This window comes from Myotis yumanensis, unplaced genomic scaffold (assembly GCF_028538775.1).
Source record: "Myotis yumanensis isolate MYYU_CA2020_CCGP unplaced genomic scaffold, mMyoYum1.0.hap1 SCAF_1, whole genome shotgun sequence".
NCBI classification, from domain to species: Eukaryota; Metazoa; Chordata; class Mammalia; order Chiroptera; family Vespertilionidae; genus Myotis; species Myotis yumanensis.
The window spans coordinates 104,705,623-104,727,359 of NW_027223752.1; the positions used below are offsets into that span (position 1 = coordinate 104,705,623).

General features: G+C 33.8%; 1 protein-coding gene across 9 annotated transcripts in view; it reads left to right on the forward strand.

The window, feature by feature from the left end:
* The window catches only part of ZEB1 (zinc finger E-box binding homeobox 1), a 298,099-nt gene that overhangs the window by 59,294 nt on the left and 217,068 nt on the right, over window positions 1-21,737 (forward strand). Inside the window, exons 2-3 of one of the 9 annotated variants that reach the window (XM_070428935.1) lie at window positions 2,607-2,761; window positions 21,098-21,240. The exons of 7 other annotated variants lie outside the window; for them this stretch is intronic. The gene's annotated coding sequence lies outside the window, so the exon portion shown is untranslated. The remainder of the gene's footprint in view (window positions 1-2,606; window positions 2,762-21,097; window positions 21,241-21,737) is intronic. One more of the 9 variants, XM_070428945.1, reaches the window with a different exon arrangement.

Here is a 21,737-nt window from a genome sequence, read left to right on the forward strand (position 1 = left end):
CCCAGAGTCTCAATCGGAACTGGAGTTCAGAGCAATTGGGAGCTTGTATCTCCCTTCTGATTGAAAAAGACAACAATGCACCCAGTTGCCAAACCTTTTCCGCTTGCGTCTTGTACCCCCACACTTCTGCACCTCCTATCAGTTTCAAAACGCTTTTCTCTTTTCTTCTAGTTGTAGAATTTTCACTCAGCCAGCCTTCCCATGGTTCTGGATGATATCCGTTTTGTCTTTTAGTTGAGTTTTGATGTGGTTGTGCGAGGCAGCAAGTACAAGTATGTACCTATGCTGCCATCTTGGTTCCTCCCTAAAAATGATTCTTGATATAAAGTTTAAGGTCAGCCCCACATGTGACAAATATATTCAAACAATTTAAACTGCTCCAGTGTACTTGTTTTTCTCTTGGTAGTCTAACCATTTATATATCTTTATGAGCTGTTCTCCTCCCCCTCCACCTCACATACACACTCCATGTCAAGTTTTATATTATAAACTCTTTGAGGAAAGTGTTTAACTTTTCCTTTGTATCTCATAGTACCCAGGAAGGAACTCTCTTAGTCTCTGAATACTTTCAAAATGTTATTGATATTGAGGGTTTTGCATTCAAATTATTGGGGTCAGTGTGATTAACTCGAAGACATAGTAGTTTTCTTAAGCTCTAGGCTTTGTTCTGAAGTCAGCTTCTCTTGATTTAACCATAAGTTGATTATTTCCTTATATTCTTTTTCATATAATACCATGATATCAGGTTATTAATATGGGAAAGTCTGTCAGGGTATAGAAACACATGTGGATAGAAGTTTATGTGCACGTACACAAGTACTCCTGTGTATGTATGAGAGCAGGCACACAGAATATATGAGAATTTGGGTACATTTTATGCTTAGCATTTTAACACTCCGGTGTGGGGTGAATTTCCCGCCAAAATATAAGATGGCGCGGGCAATTATTTAGGTTTCCCGTGCAAAATCAGGGATTTTTATGATACCTATTACCCCAATGGGTATGAAACGGTTCGCATACGCAGGTAGGTATCTTTGTGAACGGCAAACAAACAAATATTTGGTAATACGCAGTTACAATCGGCCCGAGTTTACACGTTTCCCGCACTCCACCGCAAATCTATATGAACCGAGTTAAGACGGCTCCCGCGGAGTACGCGCAATTCACGCGAGCCGACTTAACTCGTTTCCCCCACTCCAAGTGTTAATTTGAATCTTACATAACTGTATGCACTGAATATTGGAGATATTATAGTTGACATTCAGAAAGTTTTTAAAAATATATATATTTTATTGATTTTTTACAGAGAGGAAGGGAGAGAGATAGAGAGTTAGCAACATCGATGAGAGAGAAACATTGATCAGCTGCCTCCTCCACACCCCCTACTGGAGATGTGCCCTCAACCAAGGTACATGCCCTTGACTGGAATCGAACCTGGGACCTTTCAGTCCACAGGCCGATGCTCTATCCACTGAGCCAAACTGGTTACGGTGAGAAAGTTTTTAATCAGTGGTAAACCTGATAACTTAGGAAGATTAGGACATTTTTTACTTTTAGTTTTACTTTTTTCTATATTTCCAAAGATTTAAATTGTCAAGGATACATAATCATTGAAATGGACTAACTTACAGCTGGGCAGAAATGATATTGAGGCTCCAAGGTATATCATAACATTTTGGGGAAAATTTACTATGCGTAATATTTTAAAAGCATCAAAACAGAGACTATCTAGAGTAAAAGTCAACTATCATAAAGCATAATGGCTGAAAGTCATATATAGTTGACAGACTACAAAGATTATATATATAAAAGCCAAGTGACTGGAATAGCGGAATGACTGGAACGACCTGTCACTATGACATGCACTGCAGTGGCCAACTGTCCCAATGGGGGCCCCGATCAGCCACCACCCCCAATCGCCTGCTGCCCCTCTTCCCTGGCTGGCCTGGCCCCGATCGGCCCCCATCTGGGTGCTGGCTGGCTGGACCCCACCTGTGCATGAATTCATGCACCAGGCTTCTAGTAAATAATAATTAAGAGAAAAAGAGCCTAAATTGATGCAGAAAAGGGGTTGAGCTGTTATAATTAGAAGTCTGTAATCATAAATTTTGTCTCAATACAAAGAATGATCTTTGCAGTCAGGGCATGTCTCTTCGGTATAACCTTGAACTCTAATGGTATATGCTACTGTAATTAGTTGATGATGTAATAAATATTTTATGAATATGGGTGATACTGTCAAAGTGTATCCAAATATTATTGTTAGTTTTAAGTCAATATTTGACAGAATTTAAGTTTGTGACTCTATAATTGATAATAGATACATCATTGTATAAATACCATCTTTATTATGTGTTAATTTTGGTTACAGAATAATAGAGTCAACTTTTTTTGAAAGCTTCAAAGTTTACTTAAAACTGTTCTCTGTAGATATTCGAATTTTAGAGAGTTTTTGGTTTTATTTTATCCTAGCATTTCTTCTTAAACATAATGTTATTACTCCTTGAAAAGAGGTAAATCAAAATAATTCACTTTGTTTTGAGTTGTCATTGCACATTATCAGTTGGTGGATGTGGAAACAATTTAATAAAGCTTGGGTAATTTAGTTTCAGTCTAAATTCTCAACTGGCAATTGGCCGAAAACTCCTATCTGAAGAAGTGAGCATCCAAATGTCATTCTGTGATTTGTCTACTGTCTGCTTGACATAGCAAGGCCCTATCAAGAAAACCAAATGGAGTGACTATCAAAAGAAAATCAATGGTAAGAGTTTTCACTTAAATTATAAAGTGTGTGTGTGTGTGTGTGTGTGTGTGTGTATAAAGCATACCAATTTATTATATCTGAATTAAGATTTTAGAACTTAAAAATTTAGGACGTAATTAATTCCAAATGTCTGAGTTTATAGGTCAATGACTTACATTTGTAATAAAATGTATGAAAAAATGGTTTTATATATAAGATATTTTATATGCTTAATATTGATAAAAATAGTAATAAAAATGTGAAAAATCAGTTATACAGTTCATGTCTAGTATAAGAACTTCAGTTCTTTGTAGTTCTATAGTTATTTTTTAAAAGAGCATATTATAAATATTGCTTGAGAAAGGTTTAACTTAAAAAAATTATACCAATCTGAATTTATCTGTTAGTTGCATAGATACTTCTTACTTAAAGTAAATTTCATAAATCATGCAGCAGTCTGTTGATATCTGTTTTGTTTTTACTTCCATTACAAAATGATAGAGGGAAAAGAAAGTATATCACATAGTAATATCACTTAGTTTAATATTAACTTTTTAAGAATTTATTATTGATACAATACTTCTGTGGAAAATATTAAATTCTTAAGATTAGATGTTTATATACCTCAAATAGAGTGGAATGGGTATTCATAATATAGCAAAGTATCAAATTTTGGTGGTAAAATCAGACAGCTCTCTCCTGCCTTACCCATTTGCACAGAGAAAATAATTCAAATTTGGCTAAATTTTTATGTTTCAGGTGGCCTTAAACTTAATATTTTTGTTCTCATTGTATTTGGTTCTTACTTATCCCTTTATTTGGTGTCCTATCAGTTCCATTATTAGTTAACTTTAAACAATAGTGGATATAGTAGCTTCTAAAGACTGAAATCTAAAATCACTGTTTATCAGAGCTTTTTCTAGTGTCTCCAGGGACATAGTAGCTTTGTGATAACTGTATAATGGGTCATGAAGGTCAAATATAAGTAATAGATTGTGATTCTGTTGTGAAACTTATAATTTTTTAGATTGACAGAGTTTGAGTAATTTTTCTTGCTCAAAGATGTCTAAATGATGTTAATTCAATGTGACCATGCTCTGAACTGTTTTCTAGAGCCAAATAACACACACATCAGGAATAGCACATGTGACAAGTACCTAGGTAGCATAGCATCTGTTATCCTATAAGCATTCAAACATTGACAGAGAACTCAGTATTCTACTTGGCAACATCTGTCCTTCAATCCATCTATCTAGTAATTCAAATTTTTATAGATTGTCTGCTGTTTATGATTCATTCATATAGCTGCTGAGGATAATATGGTGCAATTAAAAACAGATATTTCCTAATTGCTTTTGAACTTGCAGTGTAGATGTTAATTATAGTGTAGATAAAGTTATACAAACAAATGTAAAATTGTAACTAGAACCAATACAATGGAAAGGTATGTTACCATGAGTATAGAAGCAATGTGGTTGCTGCATAAATAAAGCATAGGACCAAACACATTTATTTCTCAGAGTGAATTGATAACACTTTATTTTTTTACTTTAGTTAGGTTTATACTTCTACTAAATTAATATCTTTGAGCAAGGCATGTTGAAAGATTAAATTCTAACCATGGAGAAATAAAAATTTTTATGCTACTATTCTATTTTCTTAGATTTCTTATAATAAAGCCTTGTCACAATAACATTCTTATGTGAGAATTTCACTTATGGGAGAGAATCTTATAGGATCCTTTTTAACATTTCAGGATTAAAGGCAATGAATGATAACCCTGATTTTTTCAACTGAATTTAAGTTAGTTAAAGGATATCCTGTATAATAAAAGGTTAATATGCAAATTGTTCCCTTAACCGGGAATTCCACCGGGAGTTTGACCAGGGGGTGGGACCAGCCGGTCAACCGCCCGTGGCCCCTCCCCCTGATTGGTCCCAACCCCAAAACTCCCCCAACCCTGATTGGGGTGAACTGGCCAAACCCCACCTGTGCACGAATTAGTGCACCAGACCTTTAGTTAACCATAAAATAACTGCTATCCTCTTCTTAGCAACTATATTTCATTCTAGAATCAAGCTAGTACAGGGATTTATTTATCACTCATTTTATATCATTGAGTTGTTACATATAGACTTTAAAAATTTTTAATAGTTTTTTTTAGAGATAGAGGAAGAGAGAAGAAGAGAGAAACATCGATGTGAGAGAGAAACAATGTTTGGTTGCCTCCCATAGGTAAGCCTCAACTCCTTGGTGCACAGGACTACACGCCAACCAATTGAGCCACACTGGCCTGGGCCATGCAGATTTTTTTTAATGGTAGTATGATTTCCTTAATCCACTTTTATCACTTTGAAAGGAGATGTAAAATGTATATTTTTAAATAAATTTATTCTAGAACATACATATTTATTAAATTTTAAAAAATAAAATGGTAGAGCATTTGGATATCTAAATGTTTACACTTTTTCTGTAGGACACAGAATCTTGTTTAAGGGAGAGACATTACAGAATTTTGGGGGAAAAAATGAAAATTAGTTGTTTTTATTTTTGTTTTATCAGTCAGCACTCACATTGAAGACTAGCTTTTCATTATTCATGTGAATAAACAATCAAACCATATAATTTAATATGAAACTAAAATCAGAAAAGCTTCTTTTTATAATAGAAATGAACTTTACTACTAAAATATTTAAACCATTTAAATATAAGTAAACATGAATCTTTTTCAAATGGCAAAATTCAAATTAACTCCATAGTTAACTTTTTCCTCAAAATTATTATTTTGAATGTAATCTCTATGGTGACTTCTAAAAATTTTTTCTGGCTATACTCAAAAGAAGATCACCAACCTCACTTTTAAGTGTTCTGCTTTGAAGATCTAAGGTCAGATACCTAGGCAGTTACACTTGTCATGTCTGGGAGAAAGATGTCCTTCCTATATATCCCAGTTGGAGTGCAGTGTCCATGACCTTGTTTCTGTGACAGCTCTTTTTAGGTCTGTGCTATTAGCTTTTATTGGTCCATGATGTCAGGTGGAGAATTGGGTTTTTAACTACATAAAGATATTTGAAACATAGAGTATACTAGTATAAACATCACGGGTTGATATGTAGCATTTCCTTTACTGAAAAGAGTGAAAAATGACCCTTAATTCTAAGCAAACTAAGGTCTACCAATAGTCATCAGTTTTTAACTATATAACTTTTCGTATAGCAGACAATATAGCATCTGATTGGGTTAGTATATGTTGTAATATGATAGCTTCTCTTTTTAACTTTGAGGCTACTACTATAAAAAGAAATGGTGATTACCAATTGTATGAAATTGCAAGTTTGAGAGAGGAAATTTTTTTTTTGTTAATCTTTACCCAAGGGTATTTTTTCCACTGATATTTAGAGAAAGTGGGAGGGAGGGAGGGCGGGAGAGAGAGAGAGGGAGAGAGAGGCATCGATGTGAGAAAGATACATCAATTGGTTGCCTCCTGTACATGCCTCAACTGGAGCCAGAGATCGAACCTCCAACACAGGTACGTGCCCTTGATGGGTAATCCAACCTGAGACCCTTCAGTGAGCAAGCCAACGCTCTAACTACTGAGTAATACTGGCTAGGGAGAGAAAGGAAAATTTTAATGAAAGTTATTCTTGATAGTTGTGGGAAATAAAAGAACGTTTTAAGTTTAGAATAGGAAAGAAGCTTATAAATATGGAAAATAAAATGGATTGCCTTTCAAGGTTCATTATTTTAAGAATCTGTGACAAAAGTTTATCAGGAAGGAATTCTTGCTGATATAAAGCACAACATTTTTTGAAGGAAATTTGTGGCACATCTTTAAAATGAATATATTCATAATAATGATATAAATATATAAAATAATTTACTATTATATGAAATGTGTATTACTAGAAATATTAAGTTACTGCGTATAGTGGATTTTTTACTAAATAAACTTAATAGGTAAAAGAGCAAGTCCTATTCATTTATTCTGTAAATTCTTATTGACAGTCTGTTTTATGTCAGCCATTGCACTCATTGGGGGCATAGTCACAAATAAGACTGATGTGATAATTATAGTCTGCCAAGGAAGATAGGTATTAAATAATTAACTATAATAAAGTATAGAAGCTTGTGATATTATAATAACAAAGAATACCTTTCTTAAGGATACTTTGAGAATTGCTAATCATTTAATCAGTTTACTTTCCTCATGAAATGAGGTTGGTGTTTTTTTTTTACATAAAAATTGGACAAAATTCTTTGAGAATGTATCTTAGAAACTAGTAGAGACTGAAATAGTCTTTTAAAATAGCTTATTTAAAATAAGAAACTGCTAGACCAGCAGGTGTGGCTCAGTGTTTGAGTGTCGACCTATGAATCAGGAGGTCACAGTTTGATTCCCAGTCAGGGCATATGCCCAGGTTATGGGCTTGATCCCCAGTAGGGGGCATGCAGGAGGCAGTTGATCAATGATTCTCTCTCATCATTGATGCTTCCCTCTCTCCTTCTCCCTTCCTCTCTGAAATCAATAAAAAAAAATATTTAAAAATAAACAAGAAACTGCTATAGAAAGGTCTTCAAGTTTCTGAAGTACCAAGCAATGTGAATATTAGCAGAACAAACTCATACTGCCTATCTTGTATATTCTGTGTTATACAGATCATTTAATAAAGTTATATGTAGCACTGTTACATTAGTAACTTCTGAGTCGTGGTGGTGAAGAAATTGGGCTCTAGAGTCAAGCCTGTTGGGTTTGAGTACTAATTCTTGACAGAAGCTTTGCAATCTTAGGAAAGTTGTGTAACTCCTTTGTGCTTCAGTTTCCTCATCCTTAAAATGGGGATCATAAGAGTACCTACCTTATAGAAAAAAATTATTTGATGCATATAAAATTCTTAAAACTGTATGTGGCACACAGAAAGTGCTTATAGAAAGGGCTCTATATATTATATAGTTAACAATAACAATCATGATGATTTCCTCATTTCAAAAATGTCCTAGTTAATTCACAAAGTTGGATCAACTGAAATAATTTTAGAATTATTATTAAATATGTGTGTATATATATTCTATACAATAAAGAGGTAATGTGCAAATTGACCGTCACACCCTCACACAAGATGGCCACCCCATGTGGTCAAAAGATGGTCGCCACAAGATCGCTAGCAGGGAAGGACAGTTGGGGGTGACCAGGCCTGCATGGGAGGGCAGTTAGGGGTGACTGGGCCAGCAGGGAAAGGTAATTGGGGGTGACGGGGCCAGCAGGGAAGGGCAGTTGGGGGTGACCAGGCCTGCAGGGGATGGCAGTTAGGGGCGACCAGGCCAGCAGTGGAGGGCAGTTAGGGGTGACGGGGCCAGCAGGGGAGGGCAGTTGAGGGGGACCGGGCCTGAAGGGGAGGGCAGTTGGGGGTGACTGAACCGGCAGGGGAGCAGTTAGGTGTTGATTAGGCTGGCAAGGAATGGTTAGGGGGTGATCAGGCTGGCAGGCAGAAGCGGTTAGGGGCAATCAGGAAGGCAGGCAGGCAGGCGAGCAGTTGGGAGCCAGCAGTCCCAGATTTTGAGAGGGACATCCCCCAAGGGGTTCCAGATTGGAGAGGGTGCAGGCTGGACTGAGGGACAGCACCCCCCCCCCCCGCCCAGTGTACGAATTTCGTGCACCGGGCCTCTAAAACATATATATATATCTATATCTATATCTATATCTATATCTATATCTATATCTATATCTCTATATCTATATCTACAGATATATATCTATATCTATCTATATCTATATCTATAGATATATATCTATATAGATATATATCTATAGATATAGATATCTATATCTCTATATATAGATATATATCTATATCTATATCTATAGATATAGATATAGATATAGATATAGATATAGATATAGATATACACACACACATACACACACACACACACACACTTAGTGGCCAGATTATTATGACCACCTGACATTTGTAGGCAAATTAGCTATAATTTCACGCTGAAGTTGCTAGAGGGCCAGACCATTATAAATAGAGAAGCAGGTTGTTTACCACAACAGTAGAAGTGATTTTTTTCTGGAGATATGGATAAACAATGTGATTTAACAGCCTTTGAATGTGGGATGATTGTTGGCACTCACAGCCATGGAGCTAGTATCCGCAAAATAGCTGAATTTGTTAAATGTTCAAGAGCAGCTGTTGTTAAAGTGTTTAAAGACTGGACTGTCAGCCAAAAATCTGGGTCAGAATGTGTGAATTGTGGCTGTCAGCGACTAGTCAATGTTAGGGCAAAACGGAGAGTGGCACCACTGGTATAAGACAACAGAAGGGCAACAGTGCATCAAAAAATGGCAGATATTAATCAGGGAACCTTTTAAATGATCTCTGAACACACTGTTCACCATACACTGCATCGTATGGGATATGGAAGCTGAAGGCCTGTTCGAACACCTTTGCTGTCTGCAGTTCCCAAGATAAAACATCTCCAATTTGCACAGGAATGCAAGGATTGGACAGTTGAGCATTGGAAAAAAGTCATATGGTCCGATGAATCCCGTTTCCAGTTGCATCATGCAGATGGCAGAGTGAGAATTTGGCGGAAAAAGCATGAAAACATGCACCCCACATGCATGAGTACAACCCTTCAAGCTGGTTATGGTTTGGGGCATGTTTTCCTGGCATGATTTGGGCCCTTTAATTCGTGTGGAACAACATCTGAATAGCATAACATACCTAAGTATCATTGCTGATCAAGTTCATCCTGTCATGTTGATGGCGTATCCCAATGAAGATGGCTTCTTCCAACAAGACAATGAGCCATGCCACGGTGCTCGTATTGTGCAGGAGTGGTTTCAAGAACATGAGGGAGACTTTACCTTGCTTAGGTGGCTCCCACGATCACCAGATCTCAATCCAATTGAGCATTTGTGGGACGAAGTTAAAAGAGCCATCAGGCAGCTGGTTCCACAACCATCAAATCTCACAGAACTGGGCAGTGCTATTCATCAGGCACGGTGTCAGATTCCTCACATCACCTTTCAACATCTCGGATTCAATGGAGTCAATGCCAAGAAGAATCGCCACAGTATTGAAGGCAAAAGGTGGCCCAACGAAGTACTGATGGGGTGGTCATAATAATCTGGCCACTCAGTATATATGTATGTATATATATATATATATATATCTATGTATATCTATATCTACATCTTTATCTCTATATCTCTATATACATATACATATACATATACATATACATATACATATACATACACATACAACAAAGAGCTTTTTTCTTTATTATCGCTAAACAAAACGTCACTGAAATACCCACCCAAGCTTTAGGACTGCTTTAAGGCCTCCATAGATTGCATATCGATGTAACCCAAGATTTAGTCTGTCCCATTCATTATGGAACTGATGCTTCTTGTTTAAGAAACAAAATAGGAAAGATTTTCTCTTACCTTCTCCATGAAGGTAAGCCCAAACCAGTTTAGAATAAGTTTAGAAAGGAAATGACTATGTCAGTATTAAGTATTCTTTTTCCTGTAGAAACCTCAACAAAGGGTTCCTTTCTATAATAGGTCTACATTATATTTGTAAACTTAATCATAAATAACACTACTTGTTATTTTACTTACATTATTACCTTAGTAGGAAACAACTGTCTTAAGAGAATCATATATTACATTATCTACTTCTATATATAGTTTGTGTAAATATTTTTAAATTTGTAAAAAATTCTTTCATCTGTACTTTTACTATATCCTTTAGTGCAATGTTCTAGCGAAATGCTTTAAGAGTTAAATAATTTTTGCTAAATAATTTTTGCTGGCAAACAATTTCAGGGTATAATTACATTTGACATTTTCTTTGAACTATAATTCTATGGCTTACATATATGCATATATATATATGATTTATTTATTTGTAGGTTAATTATCATAAGTGCACCTTTAATGAATTGTTTTTAGGTGAAGTATTTGAATTAAATCTAGAATTAGGTATTTTATAACCTAGTGTGTTTATTTTTGTTTGTAACGTGGAATTGTTTCTTTCATTTTAACTTACTAATAATACTACTGTCATAGCCTAAAAGAATTATGCTATTACTCTACTTAGGCCTTATGAAGACTAGAACCATGGAAATAACACTTAGACATGAAGCAGAAAATCTAAAATCTAGATGCTACACTGCCACTAATAAATGGAGGAATTGTAGATACATGCACCTACTAAAATTATGAGGCCATTTTAGCATCTCAGTCTCCTCATTATATATGTGTGTACGTATGTGTGCAAATATATACACACATATGTATATATTTATCCCAAATTATTGCTCCAAGTTGAAACAAAATGCTAAAAATTCATTAAGTTTTTTTAATGTCAAAATATACTAAGTTAAGAATTCTATTCCAGAAAGTATTTTATATAATATCTTCAAGTGAAAATACCTTATCGATTTTTATACATACTATTTCAAGACTTCTAAAATACCCCTATATAAATTATGCACTGTTCTTTAACTTCCAAGAGAAATAAAAATTTCTTTAGTTTGTCTAATTTCAAACTGATTTTCTTGTTATAAGATTAACATTTTTAATAAACATTTTCAGCAGGTACCAAGTTATTTTTTATACCTTTGGACTAATTTTTTTATAAACTAGCTTTAAGTAGCTACAGAAGTCTTAGCAACTCTTTAGTTTACAACACTATACAGCATTTTTAGTTCTGCAGATAGTGTCATGAGTTCTCAGATTAATTTACAAATTCATTACAGATTATAGCTTTTTAAGGGAAAAATAAAACTAGCATAATTTATGTATTTTTCTCCCCCCGCACCTCCAGTGTGTCTCTGTGTCTCTCTTGTTTGCTTTAACAAATGGTCTTCTTAAATTATTTAAACACCATTTATACTCTTACTAAAGAGGAGAGGCTTGATTGGGAGCTGCTAATTGAAGCTCCACTATGTTAGCCAACTCTGCATTAGTGTTGTAGAGGTCTGTGCCCTGATAGGTTTCAAGTCAAGTGAATATTGGGTGGAAAATGCCATATGTATATATATATCTCCATAAGAAGTTGGTTGGTCTGCCTATTGAACTATTAGGTGCTACTAAAGTCTTAACTAGAAAAATTTTTCATATAAAAATTAAAGTTAAAATAACAGAAGATTTAAGAATACCTGTATTGTGAGCTACTATATATTAAATGTTAAAGTGTTACAGGGGTATTGAATGCAAACATTTTTTGGACACAGATAATAGTATTTTAATTTATGAGTTAGTTAGGAAATATTATCATGCAACCATATGAAAAAAGATTGAAAATTATAAGAAATAAAATGAACATAAAGAAAACTTTTCCCAGGATTTATACTGTAAAATAATGTTTTTATAAGGGAAGGAGTAAGTGATGACTTATGTGGAGGAGGTATAGATGGTGAAATATGCAAGGGGCATAAGGAAGTGTTTTGGTTTGAAATATATTTCTGCCATATACTTTACCTATTAGAAGTCCATTTATATTTTAGGAGGAGCATATAAATATAAATATATCTGTTGATGTTAAACTTTTATCTGCCATTCATTTGAATACCTGAGTAGGGGTACAAATTATTTTATTTTTATGAAATTTTGTTTCCTAAAGTACTGTTGGATTTAAATTTACAAAATTTTTTCTTTACAAATATACATATACACAGTAACAATATGTGCAAGTCAAGTTTAATTTTCAAATGAATCATTTAGAATGTCGTCACATCTGTGCCAGTCACAGTTCAATCTGTCGTATCTTTCGCATCCTTTGTCTAGGTGTGAATGTTTGGTATGTAGGAGGGTTGTAGGTAACTGTTCTATTTTTACTTGTACTAGTATATGTTTAGATGAATAGATCATGTTCCAGGGGCCTGATTATTTAAAAATTATTGTGAAAAATTCTAACATAACACAAAAGAAGAGGGTCTTGTGTAGTAAGCTCCCTATATCTATGGCCCAAATTTAACATTGGCAAAAATTTGCCTTATTTGCTTCATCTACTTCCTCCTTTTTTCTCAAGTATTTTAAAACAGATTCCAGACTTCGTCTTTTAACTCCTACGTTCTTCAGTATGCTTCTCTTAAAAAAAAATACATTTTTATATACCTATACCTTCTCACATCAAACAAAGTAAACAATAATTCTTTATCACCTGATATTTCTCTATTTAGTTTCCCCTATTGGATTAAAAATCTCATTTTACATTTGTGTTGTTCATTCAGAATCCAAACAAGATTCATACAGACTTGGTTGTTAGGACTGTTCTATAATTAAAATGTCTTTCTTTCCTTTGACCAGTCTACCTTTCTTCTACCTCTCCCACCCCTGCCTTCCTTCCCTTCTCTTCCTCTCTTGTCCTTCCTGTTCATGACTTATTATGAGAAACTGGGTAGGCTATCCCATAGAAAATTTCCCATTTTGGATTTTTATGGTGGTTTGTTTGTCTAATTAACTTATTTATCTAGCCTCTAAATTTCCTGTAAATTAGAAGTTAGTTTAAAATACTTACGAGACTCAAGCATTGATTTTGGTGGTGGGGGAGGATTGATAGGAATAATTCATACATGAGGCTATTCCTTTATACTGTATCACATCAGGGAGCACACAGCATTTACTGCTTCACTCAAAGCAGTGCTAAAATTGACCAGTGGTGACAGTGCAGTCTCGCCACTAAGAGCTTTCCATTAACCTTTCCTTTCATGGTTTCATTCATTGCTAACTGTTCTCTGAATCAGTTCTGTCATTAGGGTTTGAAAAATAACGAATCAGCCACCCTTTCTACACTTATTAGTGGGAATTCTATAAAGAAGAAACTTTTCTCATAAACTATGACTTTTTTATTTCCCTGAAATAGTTCAGCCTAGAAAGAAACCTGGCACTTTTAATATCTCTTAAATACCTAGTTAATATCCAAGAGTAACTTTGCATACAAGGAGCACATAGCATTTAAGTACCCATGTAATTGTAGGATTTTTATGAAATATATTTCTTATTTGATTTTTATGAACATTATCAGTATTAGGATAGCTGTATATAGTCAATATGTACAATGTTGGTCATATAATAGTTGAGCACCTTTTCCTGGTCCTACTTGGTCAAATATTCTGCTTTATGATGAGTCATTGGTGGTGAGTTGAGCTTCAAGGAATAGGATTTTTTCTTAGGTCAGCAACTGAACAACATCACCTAGGAGAGTTAAAGCATTTAGGTGGGGATTATTTTATATTGCTAGAATCATAAATTTAAATTCAGTAATGATCAGTCAGCATTTTTATTAAATTTATTAGGATAACATTGGCTAATGACATTATGTAAATTTCATGTGTACAACTTTTTAACATTACATATGTATACACTATTGTGCTCACCACCTGAAGTCTAGTCTCCTTCAGACACCATATATTTGACCATCTTTACCCTCTTTTTCCTCTTCCCATCCTCTTTTCCCTCTGGTAACCATGATTTTGTTGTCTGTACCTATGAGTTTAAGGTTTTTGTTTGTTTGTTCCTTTTTTTAATATTTCACATATGAGGAAAATCATATGGTTCTTATCTTTTTCTCACATTTCATTTAGCATAATACTCTCAAGATCCATCTATGTTGTCACAAATGGCAATATTTCATTTTTCTATGGCTGAGCAGTATTTCATTACATGCTACAAGTAATACATGTTTTTATTATTTTTTTCAATAAACACAACTAACTTCATTTTATTTAATATTGTTAATGAACAAACCCTGAAGAAGAAAAGCCATAATAGTTTATTTTGAGATAACATGATTAAGAAAATCTGTGGTAGTCAACTTTAAAACCATTTTTAAACTTATAAACAACAAAATTGTAGTAACAAAGTGCTGTATATACCATATCTTTAGACCAGCTAAAAAAAAACATAATAGGAGAATCCACGCAGAAATGTAACAAACAAGTACTTAGCAATGAATTTGAGAAAGATGTTAGAACTTTGGGGGGAAAAACATTAACATATTGGAAAACATTTTTTAAGATTCAAATAAATGGAGATAAACTGTTTCTGAATCATGAGAATATTAGCAAATTGTTTGACTATAAGTAATTTATGGACATTTAGATTTACTTCTAACTTTCAAAATTTCAAAAACTATTTTATAGGGATTCTACAAAGAGGGGAAGTCTCACCCTACTACATATCAGAAACATTTTTTAATCCTCACCTGAGGATATATTTTTATTGATTTTTAGAGAGAGAGAGAGAGAAAGAGAAATATCAATCAGTTGCCTACTGTACTTGCCCCAACCAAGGATCAAACCTTCAACCTATGTATGTGCTCTTACTGGTAATTGAATCAGCAACCTTTTTGGTGCAAGGGACAACACTCCAATCAGTTGAGCTACCAGGCCAGGGCACACATCAGAAACATGTTGAAGCAATAGTGTCTAAACAGTGGTAATGATACAGAAATAGATGTGTATCCAGGTACTGTGAGGGAAATTTCTACCCTCAGAGATTTAAATACAAATTTTTCTTGAACCACCGACTGCTTATTCAGTGTCAAGAGAAAGGCCCCTTTGTCCTCCTGTGACTTATGCAAATTCCTTTTGCCTTTGCTTGCATGCCACCCTGATTTCTGCCAACATCAAGTACAGATGTGAAATCAACCTTTTTAGTAATTTCAAAAATTTATTTAGCATTATATGAGTTCAAAGACTCTGAGTAGTAATAAAACCAGCACATGTTTTTCTTCCTCTTTGAGTAAAACATTACTGTCCATATCCATGCTATTTTACTATTCAATACTTTCCTAAATTATTACAGTTGCCTTTTTAAAGGAAAGTTTGAAAAGAAATCTTTTTCTACATCTTGTAAAACATAGATTACTGGAGCATTATGAGGAACCCAAAATTAGTCCCATCTATATATAATACCTTAATATACAATGAAATATTATTTTCTAAAGGAGAGGCCACTTACAGGATATTCATTCAGTAGTATTAGGTAGTAGCATTCAGTGGTATAACTGCAAGACTGATTGGACAAATAAATGTTTTCCTTCTTTATATAGCCATAGGAATTTTTAAAAAGTAGGATAGAAACTACTTTTTCATCTCATATTTGAAGCATTAGTAGAACTCACCAAGGTAAAGATGTACTTGAATATTAAAAATTTTTGTTGGGATAAAATATTATAATTAAAAGGGTTATAGAGCCAAAACCGGTTTGGCTCAGTGGATAGAGCGTCGGCCTGTGGACTGAAAGGTCCCAGGTTCGATTCCGGTCAAGGGCACGTACCTGGGTTGCGGGCACATCCCCAGTAGGAGATGTGCAGGAGGCAGCTGATCAATGTTTCTCTCTCATCGATGTTTCTAACTCTCTATCTCTCTCCCTTCTTCTCTGTAAAAAATCAATAAAATATATTTTTAAAAAAAGGGTTATAGAAAGTTGTGGAACATATCTACATCAAATATTATAAAGAAAATGATACTAGCTATAACAATTTATATTATTGCAGAATATGCAAATTTAGGATCAAGATCCTAATATATAAATAAGAAAAATATGACAGTTAAGATTTGAAAATAAAGAAAAATGAATAATAAAAAAGTATGAGGGAAAACATTTAATCATGTACTTATAAGTTACAAAATAAAATGACTTTGAGAAACAGCTTTTTCATTCTTTTAAAGGAGCCAAATTTTTTAAAAAGAAATCTAATATTGTTAAGATAAGAAGTAATAGCAAACTTTTGGGAAGAAATATAGGAATATGTGATGAGAGACACAGTAATATTCAGATATTTCACTTGTAGGAATTTAGGTATAAATATTTTCCCTATTATAAATCTTATATGTAGAAAAATGCTCAATTTAGAGACTAATATAGACATTAATGTAAAATAGTATATTGTCTTAAATGATCATTTTTGAAGACACCAGAACAGTTATCCAATAGAACTTTCTGTATTGATGGAAATATTCTGTAATTTACACTGTCCAATAATGGTCGCCTGAGCACTTGAAGTGTGGCTAGGGCAATTGAGGAATTGAATTTTAAATTTTATTTAACATTATTTAAATTTAAATACATGGGGCCCCTGGCTGGTTTGGCTCAGTGGATGGAGCATCAGCCTGTGGACTGAAGGGTCCGGGGTTCGATTCCAGTCAAGGGCACATCCTGGGTTGCAGGTTTGATCCCCAGTGGCAGGTGTGCAGGAGGCTATTGATGATTCTCTCTCATCATTGATGTTTCTATCTCTCTCTCTCTCTCTCCCTCTCCCTTTCGGAAATCTATCAAAAAAAGAAATAAAAATATATATAATTTAAATATATGGGTCTAGTGGCCACAGTATTGAACAGTGCAGCTCTAGAAATATTAAGTGTAAGTGGAAAATATAATTAGTAAATTTATATGTCGTGACTACAAGCATGTAAATATTTATATGTACATACAGAAAATGATATAATTAAGATACTTGTGTTAATATTGAAGGGAATGGGTGATTTTTAAAAAATGTTATTTAAAAGATCAGGTGGAAATATGGAACAAACTGTTGAATCTCAGAGAGAAGGGGGTGGGGGATGCGTGGGAAGAGATTAACCAAATAAGTTGTATGCATATATGTATTGCCCATGAAAACACACAATAGGGTGGTTAAGGCCTGGGGCAGTGCCGGAACCCTGTGCTGTGGGACAAGGGGAAGAAAAGAAGGGGGAGACATCTATAATACTTTCAACAATAAAAATAATAAAATGAAATTTAAAAAAAAAATAAGAACAAAACAACAACAGCAAAAGATCAAGTGAAAATAATGCAGTGTTCCAGCACTGTACTGTTCAATATGGTGGCCACTAGCTGAATATGGCAATTTAAATTTAAATCAAGTAAAATTTAAAATTTAGTTCCTCAGAGTGCTAAGAGACAACATTATCACAAGAGTTAAAAGAATCAAGAGTGGAAAGTTGGTGTAAACAAGCCTTATTAACACCTTTACTAATTTACTACCCAAGTCCAAACTCTTTAGATTCCTCACTAATAATACCCAAACCTTTCTTAGATTCCTTTCTAATGAGTACTAACTTTCTTTTGTCCTGTCAATTTCTTAGGTAATGAAAGCATTAATAGAACTTACCAAGTAAAGATGTTTCTTTGTGTAAAAAGTATAAAAAGCTGCCTGATTCAGTGATCTCTTTGAGCCTCATTTTATGATCTAAGCATCATATTATGATTCTCCCATACACACATATTAAATTGTTTTTTCTCCTGTTAAAAAAAATTTTTTTAGTACAATCACGCTAGCTACATTTCAAGTGGTCAACAGCCACACATGGCTAATGTTCACTCTGCACAGAGTCTGCTCTGAATATTTCTACCAACATAAAACGTTCTATTGTATAGTGCTGCAGAAATAACTGATGAAAGCAATATACTGGAACAAATCATTGATAATTTATTAGTCAATAATTTCCAAGGACAAATGAATTAAAAGTGGAGATTGGATTCAGCCAAGAAGTGTATGGAACAATATAAGACCCTACTCTTGTGACCTAGATTAGAATTTCATAAAGTATAGGCAGCAGACTAGTGCTGATTATATCAGTCTGTGAATAATGCTTACTCAGTTTCAATACGTGTTTACAAACTTATGTATTTTTATAGCAAAGTGATATTTCTGTGTCATCCATGTACATCACCTATCTTATCTCACTAAGGAGAGACTGGTATTATTAAAAAACTGCTGAGAGAGTTCTATGTAGTATGAGCAGTAGTCTGTGAGCATGCATCCACACTGGGAATAAAAACAGTCCTTCACAGTATGAGAAACATTGATCAAGATGAAAAAGAGAAAATAGATTATTCAGGGCAGTTTTGTAAGGGACTGAAATTAGTTGTTCGTATAGCTTAATAATCTATACTTGCAAGTGAAATTAAAAATTCAACACTGAATCTCTGAATGTGGTAAACTTAGACTTCAGCCCTCCTGCTAGTGAAAATGATGCAAAAGATTCATTCATTATCCACCACTATGAGTGGTGCCTCTACCCTCGAGAAGTTGTTTCCTTTTTCACCCTCCTAGGCCTAGGAGATTGAACCATCTAGTGCAGTGGTTCTCAACCTTCCTAATGCCGTGACCCTTTGATACAGTTCCTCATGTTGTGGTGACCCCCAATTTCATTGTTACAAATTGAACATAATTAAAGCATAGTGATTAATCACAAAAACAATATGTAATTATATAGGTGTTTCCAGTGGTCTTAGGCGACCCCCAAAGGGGTTGCGACCCACAGGTTAAGAACCGCTGATCTAGTGGCATCTTTTCCTTTCAGCGAAATTTCCAATTTTTTAAAATTTTTCTTTACCTTTTAAAATCTCCTTTGGCATATTGTTGCATTTAGTTCATTGGAACTATTTTCATCCCTTACCCCCAAAGTTAGTTTCAAAGGTTTGCAAAATGTCCCAAATAGGAACATTATTTTAAATTAAGTGAGCTTCTAAAAGTTTTGTTTTAAAATATTCTTTTTCACATTTTAAGCTTGATTCCCTGATACAAGATATTAAATTGAATTATTTGTAACATGTAAACAGTTTTTTTTTTACTATAATTAAGGCCTAATGTGTCAGCTATAGCATTATTTTAATGATACGGGGTAAGCATAAATTCTACATTTACTACCTGTTTCCTTATTGTGGTTTTGGCTCTATTACATGGTTTCTGTACTCTGAAATGAAATGCTCCATACACCTAGTGTTCGGGGTTTTTTTGAGAACTGATTCTTCTTTGTAGAATTTAAGGTCAAATGGAATCAAGTACTCTGTAACAGTTCTGATTCTACTGGCCTTACATTTTTATTAAAATATATATACATACTCAGTCCTTTATCAGTATTATTGACTTATCTCTTCCTAATTTCAGTGTTTCTTCTTTTTCTCCCTAATTTATCAAATTTGGAAAGAGTTGGAAAACAGTTGGAGGAAATTAATCTGTTTTTAGTAATAATCTATGTTACAGAAAAATAAATGAATATTCAGCATTTCTTGTTAAATTTTGTTTTTTAAGATTGAAAAAATGTATATATTTACTTAAAATAAATATGAAAATCATACTGATAAAGTCTTCTGATTTCAGTTTAATATTATGGGAATGATTTATTTAGGCAGAATTGTAGCTATAGATAACTATATTATCACTTGGCTTATATAGACCTACTTTTCAAAAGGTGAAAATTAATTAATAATAAAATATTAAGAAGGGATGTTACATTTTATCTAAATATTTTTATTCTGATATTTGATAATGTATTTTTAAGGTAGAGTGTATGATTTCTTGACCTTAAAGTATTCCATTTCTTTTCTGAAGTTTGGGTTATAATATTTGTATAGTATTTTCTCATAAATATTTTATGATATAGCATGTCAAAACCATTATTAAATTATTTAATATGTGATTAAAATTTGATATTGTTAATATTATTTTATATAATATTTTCAAATTTCTCAGAACATTTGTAGGCTAATTGGTTTCTTAAAGTTTTAATTGATTTTTAAAGAGAGAGAGAGAGAGAGAGAGAGAAAGAGAGAAACATTGATTTGCTGTTCCACTTATTTATGTATTCATTGATTTATGTGCCCAGACCTGGGATTGAACCCATAAACTTGGTGTATGAGCTACCTGGCCAGGACTAATCATTTTATTTTATGCACATTTCAACCTAGAGAATATTAACTAATTGCTTAATATTATTTCTATTGTTCCCATTTTTTTTTAGTGTTTACTATGTACCGGGAACTAGTTGAGGCTCTATAAATAGTTATTTTTAAAAAAATCCATTTCCTCTGGGAGCTTACATTATAGTAGGTTACTTCATATATGATTCTGTAACATTTAACACAACTCAAAGGGCTACTTTTGTCAAGAAATGCATGTTATTGAAGTATTTGGAAATTTAGAGATATATAGAGAGACAGGACAACATTTCTTCTAGCTCTGTTTAGCTGTTTGCTTTTTAATGAGTTTAGCTTTGCTAATTTTTTAAATGGAATTTACAACTGTGATAATTTGGCGACCCAAAATTTGTCCATATTTTTCTCAACTTCCCAAATGATAGTTCAGTGCTGGGATAGAAGTTGAACTAGTCACTTTAGATTTGGGGTTTAAGAAGTAAGATTTGAAGCATACAGCATTATTTAAGGAAGATAACTTTTTCTTTGAAAGAAGAGAATGTGATTTTTGAAATACTCAAGATTTTATCTAATTTATTTTCTTCAGAGCCTACTTTCTGTAATATGGATAAATTTGAACCAAATGGTATAATCTCAGTATAATCGTTTACTCTTCTTTCCTTCTTTAGGAAAATTTTAAACTTCCACCTCAAGAAGATTAAAAAGAGGTTCCTCTTGCACCAAGAAAGATCTGCAGATCTTTTTCAGTGTTCTTGGAGGTGTGGGGTGTGAGAACTTGATCAGTTTGTGTCAACCACCTTGTTCTCTAAAGGTAAGCGCTATGTAGTGAATGCACACTCATGGGCCCAAGCTCCTAAAGCAGGACTGGTTTTGGAATGCTCCATGGAGGGATTGAGACCATCAGACTTTCTCACACAAGGGGGCCTAGGCAGCCACTTGTGGGCAGGACATCACATACATCAATCAAGAGATGGTTTTCATTGTTTAGAAGGGAAGCATGTTCTTGAAATGTATGGATGGGTTTTTTTAAATCCCAATTATAGTAAAACTTGTCTTTTAGTTCAGTGTGCATCTTAAATAAGTTTAGTGAATGCTGTGGTTGATTCCTCATCAAGAACTCTCTTAGATATTTTGAAATTTGCATTCAAGAATTTTGAAACAGTGACATCATTTAAGCAGTCTGGTGACTTAACAGTTTAAATTTATATAACTAGCTTTGAAGAATTGCTTTTTGTGTTCTTTTTGAAGTTGTATCTTACCTTTACTTCAAAGTAAGTCCCTCAAATCATTTTTAATCTGTATTAAGCT